The following is an 11,740-nucleotide window of genomic DNA, read 5'->3' as shown; positions in this document are numbered from 1 at the left end:
ACTTCGCTTGAAGTAGCATCTTCCTTCCTCCAATTCCTTGCTAGAGGAGTTTCCATGGGTTTTCTTCTATCCATGTGAAACTTCTTCAGTATCTCGTTGGAATACTATCCTTGAGAGACAAATAGTTCCCATCTTTTTGCCAAATTTCCAAGCCAAGGAAATAATGAAATATCCTCATGTCCTTCATCTCAAATTCTCTTGCAATATCCTCTTTGCAAGATTTGATCTGGTTCTCATCACCTGCTAGAATCAAATCATTAAAATATAATATTATAATCAATAATTTACCTTCAAAAACAATATGGTAAAGGTTTGCATCTACTTCACTTTTGGTGAAGCCCAACTCGATGAAATGGTTGTCGATCTTGGTGTACCAAGCACGAGGTGCTTGTTTCAGTCCCTACAACTCTCACTTGAGTCTACACACATGCGACTCTCTGTCAAAGGTCTCCAATCTTTTTGAGTACTCTATGTACACCTCTTCCTCAATCACTATGTTGAGGAAGGTTGTCTTTACATCCATCTGACGTATCTTCCATCCCATCTATGTTGAAAGTTCTAGAATAGATCTAATTGACAAGTACCTTACAACTAGAGTAAATTTCTAATCGTAATCAATCCCCTCCACCTGAGAGAACCCTTTGGCCACAAATTTGGCCTTGTGTTTCTCCACACTCCCATCTACTGATTGTTTTACCTTGTAAATCCATCTGGATCCTACAACTAAATTTTTCTCTAGTCTTGTCACAACTTCCCATGCACTATTTCTTATAGTGGAGTCATACTCATCTACTATGGCATCAACCCATATAGGTTGTTGCACTTCTTCCTCAAATAAGGATGGCTCAGTCTCTACACTCGCTCATAAGATCCATGTAGCTAGTGTATCATTCTGGGGACCTTCTTTAACTATGTTGTGATATGGGTGCTCCCACATTTTCTATAGCATCATGCATCAATCTATCAACCTCTATGGGGCACTTCCTTCCATCTCTGGAAGTCTCTACATGAGTGGGTGCTTGCAATCTCTTTTTCTCCTCTTGTGGCTACTCCACATATTTAGGTTCTTCCTTTGGAGCTAAAATCTCCTCTACTGCATGAAACTAAAGATCCCTCTCAAAGGAAGTTCTCATGGCCTTCTCTTCATCAAATTTCACATCTCTACGAACCACTTTCATCTTGTGAGATGGCATGTACACCCGATAGTTGTGAGGTGTATCAGTGTACCCAACAACTATGCCCAACTTAGCTGTTTGTTCTAGCTTTTTCCATGCTCCCTTGGTTACATGACAATGGACTGATGAACCAAAAAGTTGGAAGTGAGACACATCTAGCTTCTTACCAGAAAATGCTTCCTCTGGTCTACTCATTCTGAGAATTCGATGAGGACTTCTGTTTTTCACAAATATTGTTGTGTTGCATGCTTCAACCCACAAGTGAAATGATAGGCTCTGATCATGCAACATTGCTCGTGCTACTCCCAAATAGTTATGTTCTTTCTTTCTGCAACCGCATTTTTCCATGGGTTATGAGGTGCTATCAATTCTTGTTGAATTCCTTCTAAAGCACAAAAGTTCTTGAATTCATTCAACGCATATTCTCCACCATTGTCACTCTTGAGAGCCTTCACCTTCTTGCATATATATTTATCGACAAGTGCTTTAAACTCACAAATTTTTTAGAACATCTCATATTTCTTCTTCATGAATAATATCAAACACTTGTGTGAAAAAACATCTACAAAAATCACATAATACATGTGTTTTTTTTGTGGAGGCTGTCGAGAATGGTACACACACACCTGAGTGAACTTTTTCAAGGATCACTTGCTCTCAACTATCCTTATCATGAAAGGTGGCTTTGGTGTACTTCCCCAATGTACACCCTTTTCATGTATCATGGTGCTCAAGTGCACCCTTCGGAAGTCCTGTAGAAATTTGTTGCATGATCTTCAAAGCTCTGTGGTGTAGATGGCCAAATATTCTATGCCATGACTCACTGATGTCTCGGCTCTACACCTGCTCTTCTTTTCTCAATGTAGCACAATATTCTACATCCAATTTGTAGATGTTCTTTATCCAAATATCAATCTTCTTCACTTGTCCCATGGCTATGTGATGAAGGAATTCCTTTCCTTTGCTAAATATCAAATAGTAGCCACTATATTCCAACATGGAAATTGAAACTAAGTTCTTCTTCAAAACAAGAACATACATGACATCTTTCAATGTGAGAGGAGAACCAGACTCCCTTTGAAAGGTAACAATATCGATGCTAGTTGCGCTGTACCTCCCATTATCTACCATCTAAATGTGCATATGGAGATCCTTCTAATCCAAGTCACTAAAGAACTCCTTTTTCTTGGTCATATGGAATGAAGCTCCACTATCCAGGTATCACACCAATCTCATCACCGATAACACCATGTATGCGATGAGAGTGAAATACAACTCAAATTGTGAAGCAAGAGCTTCACCTGCTGCTCCTCCTAAGGGATTATTCCTGACCTTCTTGCGAGGACACTTTGTGGCATAGTGTCCCAACTCATGAAGTGAAAACATTTAATCTTCGACAGGTCCTTCTTCTTTCCACCATGACTAGAATCTAATTTGGAATGGGATGAATTCCCTGCCTTTCTAGCTAAGGCACAATTATCCTCATCCCCATTCTTTGATGAGGATCCATCTCTGGTGTTCCATCAAATCTCTTCTTCTACCAAGTTGGACCACAAACGCTCCCACTCTGGTAGCTTATTCCTCCCATTAATTGAGTCCTGGCAGCTATGCTAGCTCTTGGGAAGGCCTAGAAGTGTTAGGATCACCATATCATTTTCAACAACTCTAACACTGACACTTCCAAGCTCATTCTGACATTGGGTGAACTTGGTCAAGTACTTCAGTATTATGTCACCCTTCTCCATATTGATCTTTCTAAGCTTGTCCTTCAATGCCAACTTCTTGTGGTCACTGTTGTTTTGAAACAAATTTGTTAAGGCCTTCCACATAGAATATGGAGTTTCCTTTCCATGGAGGTTCGAGACAATATGATCTCGAATTCCTTCCAATAGAATCCTTCTTGCCTTCGCTACATTTTTCTTCCATGCTACCAAATTTTGAGCATCTATTTCTGTAGGCATAGGAATATCACTATATATGAACTCTTTCAATCCGTTGTCTTCAAACACTAACTCCATCTTGTCCTTCCAATCTATGTAATTCGAACTACCCTCAAGGGAATATTTGAGTCTCAATCCTGAGAAATACATCCTAATCTTGTTATAGGCCCTCAAGAGTAGATTTGCAAATTCGATTCACCTACTCAAAAAAAACTTGTATTATTCTCTGTTGTAGTGATTCCTACTCCGATATCATGTAGAAAATCCACAGAGATTCAAACTGATATTTGTTATATGCTAAACTAAAATACTTGAATCTACTCTACCAATTTGTGGAAACCAATTACAATCGCACAATCACATAAGCATACAAGAGAAAGAATTTCAATCACACATTACACAATGATTTCTTAGTGAAAGCCATAGCTAAAAACCCTGCAATCTGTATATTGCATAAGTAAGAAAATATGAGGAGATTACAATGCTTTTCTCAAGCCTGATAACCCTTTGCAGTATCTCTATCTGTCTCATTTCTTTCTAGACAAGATTAGGCTAATACTTAACCAATTCCAATCTTGCTCAAGTCCCTATTTCCTTGCATTGTTCCCTTAGGTAATTAACCCCTATTAATGAGGGAAATTCCCAATATAAATTGCACAACCCATTAAGGCCTTCCTCTAACTGCATGCACCATCTGTACAATTCAAATGATTATACAACTGATAGTACACTGCCCTTGAACTCCAATATCAGTTGGGTGACTCTCAAATCTGACATGAAGTAGTTATTTATGAGTGAATCATCAGTTAACTTTTTGACCAGTGCAGACAAACAACACTACTAGTCCTCCTACTAGTTCCTCAAACAATTAGAACTAGTTTAACAAAATTTAACTCAGATAAATTGAGTTAATTAATTACAACTAAAAATAAACTCAGCCCGGGACCCTAAAATTTTGGAACCACTCTACATGACTCTACATAGACTCTCAACTTGAATTAACTGAGCCAACTAAGTCAAACTAACTTAGTTAACTATTACAAGTTGTCATGAGATGTGGAATTACAATTTTGATTCTAATTTAATTCAAGGTCAAATTAAATCATAATTTGTTGTTGCCGTTTTTCAATAATTTGCAGAAAGATGACCTCTTAAAACGACCAGAACAAGATTATACTCAGGATACAACAGCCAACATGCTAAAAGATGACACTTTTCCCATCTTGCAAGGAGGAACACAAGACTCTAAGAAAACAACTGAAATGAGTTTCAAAGTTTATTAAAACAACCAAAAAGATCGAGGAAGGCTCTGAAATTGGGTATAGGCCAAAATTTTCGAGGGTGTTGTAGCAGCTACAACATTTGGTGAAACATTGGTAGAATTCATCTTCTCTATCTTGGTATTTGTACAGGGCCTTAGTTCTTTAGGGAGTATTGATTCATCATGCATATTACTTTGGTCTTTTCACTCACCTCATGAATACACATGGTCCCCTTTATGCCTTCTCAGTTGAACAAAACATAAGATTCAAAATATCACAATGTTTCTAGTTGGAAATGGTAGTGTAGCTCATGATCTTAATATTTTTAGAGTATAATTTTGATTCTCTAGTGGTGCTCTACTACCAAAAGGCATGGAAAGAACCCTAATAGAGTCACACAGGAACACAAATGTTGCTCCACTGCCAGTGAGACTGGACAGTACCCCAACAAAGTTGCTTGCTTCACCTCTCTACGCAAGAAGCCTTTATCACTTTTCTCCTTTATTTATTTATTTTAATAGGACTGTGTGTCGACACTTATTTATTTTGGGGCGTAAGGGGGATCCTGGCTTATTGAGAGTAGAAGAGGTTGTTTCTCAGAGAAGCATATAAATACATTTGATTTAGGTTTTCTCATTTTAGATTTTCCCCTTCTCCACTTATACTAATTAGATATGCATGAAAACACCAAAACACAAAATTTACTGTAGGCATAAGGTTTCATGAGTAGACACGGGTTCATGGTTGAACCAAAACTCTCCTTTTGGATGAATCGTATTTTCTATCAGAACTTCATCAACCAAACGATATAATCGACATAAGGAAGATGGATTATAGGTTAGCCAAATGTTTAAGTGTCACAAGAATATTTAGAATTCAACCACACACATACTAAGAATCCAAAACAGGTCTAGGCACAACACTTATTCACATGATTAAAACAAAAGTAGACAAACAACAAGAAAAAAAAAAAAAAAAATGAATGCAAGGACAACGCATAATCAGGAAACAAAACCAAAAGACAAGAAAGAGAAGCTAAACCAAAGCATAATGTAAGATAAAAGCAATAAAAGAAAAGAGAGACTAAATATAACAACACGAGACGAGTGAAAGATAAGCAAAACAAGGATGCAACTAATCCTACTCCTACCCTAACAACTATAATGTCAGGGTCATGGATAATGGTCAAAGATGATATTGATTAAAATATATATAAATAAATGTGCAAGAGAAAAGATGAGGGTTTGAAAAATCTGCACAAAAAATTGAAGGACTGCCTGTGGGAAGAAAGATTTGTTACCACCACTACTTTCATCCAATTCACACTCTTACTTCTTTATCGGAAAGCATAATCAGAAAAACCTCGAATATTTCTTGTGAATGAACCTTCTTCTGTGTCATCCTTCTAGCAAGCACAAGAAAAGGCTGAAACTTATTTATTGCAATGGAGCTTTCCAAGTAATATTTATCCAACCATGCAGTGATTGGATCATAAATTTCATGATGATCCTCTTGAAAAACCTAAATTTTTTGAAAAGATGGACTTTCAATTAGAGGCACAATATTATAACTAGAATCATGAGAGGGAAAATAGGTCCGATCATATTCATCGGTCATGTTAAGACAATGAGGACTTGGCATAACCATCAATGGAGACTAGAGTGTTTCAGTTGCTCGACAAAAATCTGAATGGTGAGATGTTGAACGATAAAGATTTAAGGATGTAAAACAACTGCCAGTGGATATAATCGTGGGAAAATGATAACATGAATAATAGTCATCAAAGACAGAATAATGATCAAATGAGATGATTAAAGCATTATATTCGTAGTTGGTAATAAACGAAGGTAAATCAATTTGAACAGTTCTGTGAATGATTTGAACAATCAAACCAAGTTCCTCGCAAGCGAAATGTGATAAATCGTATTCCTGTAACTGATTACAAATTGTGCAATCATTGTAATTATAAAGATAATTTAAAAGGGATGTCATCACAACAAATACATGAGACCAGTCAGGACATGGTGAATGGAGAAGAAATTTATTTGTACGATAACTCATGCATTCATTATTACTCAAGAGGATTTTAGGTGCGATGAACGGAAGATTTGCAATATAACATTTGCGAGAAAAAGCAGGAGCTGACTATTAAGAGATGAATATGATAGGCATGATTCCTTCAGCCAAAGATAGTATTTGAAATGATCAACTTCAAAATTCCATGACTCAATGAGAGGAACACATTCCAAACCCAATTTTGATGTGAGATATTTGCATGAAGATGAATAAACTAAAAAAATATTCCTAAATATTGTCATAGGTAAAATCTTGAAAATGTGAAATATCATACCTAAAATACTAAACACTTTTAAAAAATAAATTTTGATCAAGTGAAACCATGCAAAGATAAGTATTGTGCAGGAAAAAACAGATCTGGCTTAGTTCAGAGGGCTTACCAAAGTCGCAAGATCCTGACATAACCATCAACGGAAGTTGAAGTGCCTCGACTCCCTGGTAGGTCTCGGAACTTTCTAGGATTGAAAAACAACATCTTGAATATTGAATCAAATCATGCATTGGGTGAGGATAACTGCTACCACCAGTTTCAATAAGACCACTACTCACCAGATGGCAGCCATATTTGTCACTGGCTTGACCAGATTCTTCAACTTCAACAACCAGATTACTTGAGTCAAAAGGTTCTTCTGATCGTAAATTCAAAGATAAATGAATCAAGGAATTTTCATGAGAAAGCTAATTTTAAGAGTTGTCTTCATGCAAGTGAAGGGATGATGAGGGCTGGGAAGAGTACTCAAAGATTTGATTGTTTTCATTTGGCTCATGGATACTCTCACCAACTTGTGCCAATTGAGAGGTTAACTCATCAGATGATGAACTTGAAGAATGTGGGGTGACCCCATCACAAGAAGATGCATCACAGACAGTAGAGCACAAGGGATAGTGAGATGAAGAGGAAGTTTTGATAAGCACATATTATTTGACTGAATCATATTCTAGATCCAAAGTAAAATCTTCATGAGAAACCAAAAGATCAGCTGATGCACATGGGAATTCGTAATCACATACATCAATAAATTCATCATTATTATAATAATTTTCTCTTGAGGCTACGTATTGATCGAAAGAAATAATTACATTTGATTCACAACCGATATTAATAGATTGAAAATCATCCAAGAACGAAAGTGCATCGTCTTCGCATGGAGGATTTTTTTAAATAGAAGAAATATCGAAATCATATTCGCCTTCCTGCTCCTTTGCCTATATAAAGTAACTTACTTGTATCTGATCACAATTTGAACCAACAACGCAAAAATCAAGAGAGTGTGAAAGACTAGCTGGTGGAGCAGATTGATCAGGTGGACCACAGTACAAAGAGTCATGGCATGTAGATGATAGAGGGTCACGGAAATTTTGATCATATTAGAGGCTAGAGTTATGAATGATAACGGTTGTGGAATGGGGAAGTTACTCTTCCCCATGGGCTTCATGAGCCAATCTGGGATTTCCTCCATTGAATCTGAGTCATGGAAAATGGAAGAGAAGTGAGAAGGTGGATTAAGAATTTGATTTGTAGATTTCCCAACTTCATAATCATTGCAAGGAGGCACCGACATTGGGACTGGAAAAGGAGGAGTGACAGGAAAACAAGGAATAATAGGTTCCTCCTCTGAAATTAGAGCTTTCTCATGACTTACAAGAGTTGGGGAAGTAGGAAAATCAGGGGGTTCAAGTTCACCATGTAAAGAGATAAGAACCAAGTGCTCAAACACTTGTTTTAAGAAATCCTAATTCATGTCTTCTTTATAAATTTCACAACAAAGGTGAGGGAATCGATCAGAAAAATCCTCAATTGATTCATTACGATTCATTCTTAAGAGATTGATTCTTTTACAAACATATCAATAATTATACATATCAAAGGCTTGATGAAGCTCCCCGAGGAACTGATAAAGGGAATAGATGGAAGAAGGTGGCAAGGTATGGCACCATCGATTAACATGACCTTCAAGGGCGAGGAAGAAAAGAACACAAGGAGACTCTTCATCATTGATTTTGTAAGATTCAAAAAATTTAAGAAAATCATAAATGGCCTTGGTTATGGATGTTCCATCCTCACCATCAAACTTTAACTAGGACAAGTGATAGAGAGGCTCATCGGGGATTGAAAATTGATAAAGGGAAAAATTAGAGAAACACCCTGAGAGTAAGATTTGAGTATGAGCCATTTTAGATAAGGGGTTCAAACCAGATTCAACGAGCTCATCTTTTCATCTGGCCTTCCTTCTAGCACGACTATTAACGGTGTTGGAAATCCGTCAACCAAGGGGTCTCCATGATGTGAAGTCACTACTAGACCTCAGAACATTTGGTGTAGGAGCCCCATCAAAAATATCGACCTAGTTTCCATATATCTTGAAGATATGCCTTGGCTCTAACTATCAACCAGAGAGAGGGATGCGATGGTGTCATCTAAAAGAAAGAAGGTCTACCTAGTGAGTGTTCAATTGTAAGTGTGTCAAGATTCCTCTACTGCGGAGAGGGGATAAAAGTAAGCCTTTAAGTGAGAGGTAGTAGAACCACCCAAGAAGAGACACACATGAACCAGAACGATCCATTTAACATCCAGCAAAATAGTCCACAAAGGATTTGACAATCATTACAGCCAACAAATGAAGAAATATTTATCTAATATCCTCTGAAATAGTCCAAAAGTGTGGGACAACAATAACAACCATTTGAACACATTCTAAATAAGACAAATACTAAAATAATTGAAATAGTTAAACTATCTTAGTACATGTGAAAGCAAACATGAAATACAAACATCTACAAAATAGTCTTACAATCATTCATAATCCATGCATGAGGAATGTGCTAGCCTTGGAGGCTTCTGCTATTAAGTAAAATTTCCAAGACACATGTTTACAATATATATCACTAGCTCTAGTAGTGGAGAATTGGAGCCACTCCTTGCTCCTCAAAAAATTATCTTATCTCTCTAATGCCTTGCAGGAGGAGCCAAGGTGAAAAGTCCTTTGCTCATACAATGAGGCAGTGTATATAACCAAGGGTGACTCCTTGACTACCCCCATGACTGTTGGACTTCTTATGACTTTTCAACTTACATGACTCTTTACATTCCATGTGTGTCCTTTGGACATCCACTTTACAATACATTTTTAATACAATATACATGATCCACAATAGTGATGTGGCATATGACCACTCATGACGTGACATGACATGACATTGCTGACATGGACTGCTTGATGATGTGGAAATGTCAAGACACTGTTTCCGCTGAGTGTTGGATGCCTTCTTGAAGATGTTTTCTTTTCACCTCCACATGGCTTGGTGATAAGGAATCTTCAATGATCTCAAGTCTTCGATAGTGGCCACAAACTAGTGTCATTTTGCTTTCTCTTGATTGATCAATTTGTAAGTTCATCTACAAGAGAGTCTTTAAGCATTTTTCCATCCTTCTTCTCCTTCTTCATCATATTTTAATGACATGATAGGGTACATGTTCCTGCATTTCACTCATGATGAGATGACATCAATCCGAAAACCCCCTAGTCTCAGATGAAACATTATGTTCCACCAAATGAGCCCTAAACAAGTGACCGACTCGGAAGAGGGACTCAGTAACTAAGAAGTGTGTAGTTCTAGTAGCCAGGGGAAAATATTAAGCCCTTAGACTACAATGTGCTCAGTTTAGGTAGGTCCGAGGGACAAGAATGTGCATTTTTTGGAGCCAGTGGGATAGGCTGAAGGGGTGGGCACTGGGAGAGATCACTGTGTAGTTCTAGTAGTCAAGGAAGGTTGGGTTGCTATGGCGATGTGTAGTTTAAGGGCTCAGGGAATGAGCTTGAGGATTAAGGTTGTGAAGTGCACAATTTAATTTGGGATAGGGGACAAGACTGCGTAGTTTTGGAAGATAGTGGGATAAGCTGAGGGAATGAGCACTAAGAGGAAACATTGCCTAGTTTTGGGAAGAAAGGGGCGAAAGGATACTGCAAAGATGCACATTTGAAGGGATCATAAAATGAGCTTGAGGATTTTGATTTTGTAGTGCATAGTGGAGGTCGGGCTGGGAGGAATGATTGCGCAATTCTGGAGGTGAAGGTCGGCGCTTGGGCACAAAAACTGCGTAGTGTAGCAATCCTAGGAGGAAGGAATTGTGAAATGTATAGTGCCAAGTAGTAAGGTCGTAGCTAGAGGACTAATACTGTGTAGTACATAGCTCAAGGGAGGCTCGGTGAAGCTAGGTTGTCCAGTCGGGATGTTTTTTCTGAAAATGGTTAAGTGGGGGATCAGTGAGATCGATGTGACTGGTGATGAACTTTGACTATGATCACACACTTAGAATATGTGATGACATGACAACATAGATCATCATAACACATGAACAAATCATTTTCCTTCATGTGACATCTTTACGACAAGTACGACACCAAAGATGTACTTTGTAGTGATCGTGACGACACTTGTGTGATAGTGCTCAAAACATTGGAAATGAGTGTAATGAGTATTTACAAGGTTAGAAAAACACATTTTCACAAATATTACCTCTTAAAACCATGAAAACAACCCTATACACAAGATACGACAACCAACATGATAAAACATGACACTTTTCCCATCTTGCAAAGGGGAACACAAGAATTTAAGAAAACAACTGAAATGAGTTTCAAAGTTTGTGACAATGACCAAAAAGATCAAGGAAGGCTCCAAAATTGATATAGGCCAAAATTTTGGAGGGTGTTGTAGCATCTACAACAATTCCATATTGTATGGAAACAATATTATGAAAAGGATGAAAAAATGCATTTCGTCAAATTGCAAGATCATTGTAGGATACAAATAACTAGATGATTGTGTGAAAGATTAAGAATGCATGTTTAAAGTAACCTTTGGGTAGGATTCATATAATCCTATAAGAAATTTTGGTCATATGCATAGTGAATATTTCATTTGGTGTTATGATGCCTAAGAAACTAATTTTACTTACTCTAGAATGGATAAAATGCTAAGAATTTCTTGCTAGAATATATTTATTAATTATCAACATCTAGTACAATCTCTGGAAGAAAATGGTAACTTGGTAATCAATTTCGATCCTTGGGTGCTCTGGTGTAAGAAGGGAAATTCAAATGGAGATGGACCATGAGGATGTTCATGATGAGAAAGTTGTCATGATGAGGTAAGTTCAATGCTAATATTTTGTTGGTTATCAAGTTAACATATTATTTTGCTACCTTGAAAGATGTTGCAATAATACATGATGACAGTTGAGTAAAGTTCAACAATATGGATAATGTTGAGGGAAGCTCAATAT

This window comes from Pinus tabuliformis, chromosome 9, assembly GCF_031772625.1.
Source record: "Pinus tabuliformis cultivar Carrire ecotype Pingquan chromosome 9, CPIR1, whole genome shotgun sequence".
Lineage (NCBI taxonomy): Eukaryota > Viridiplantae > Streptophyta > Pinopsida > Pinales > Pinaceae > Pinus > Pinus tabuliformis.
Note: the sequence above shows the minus strand (reverse complement) of the source record.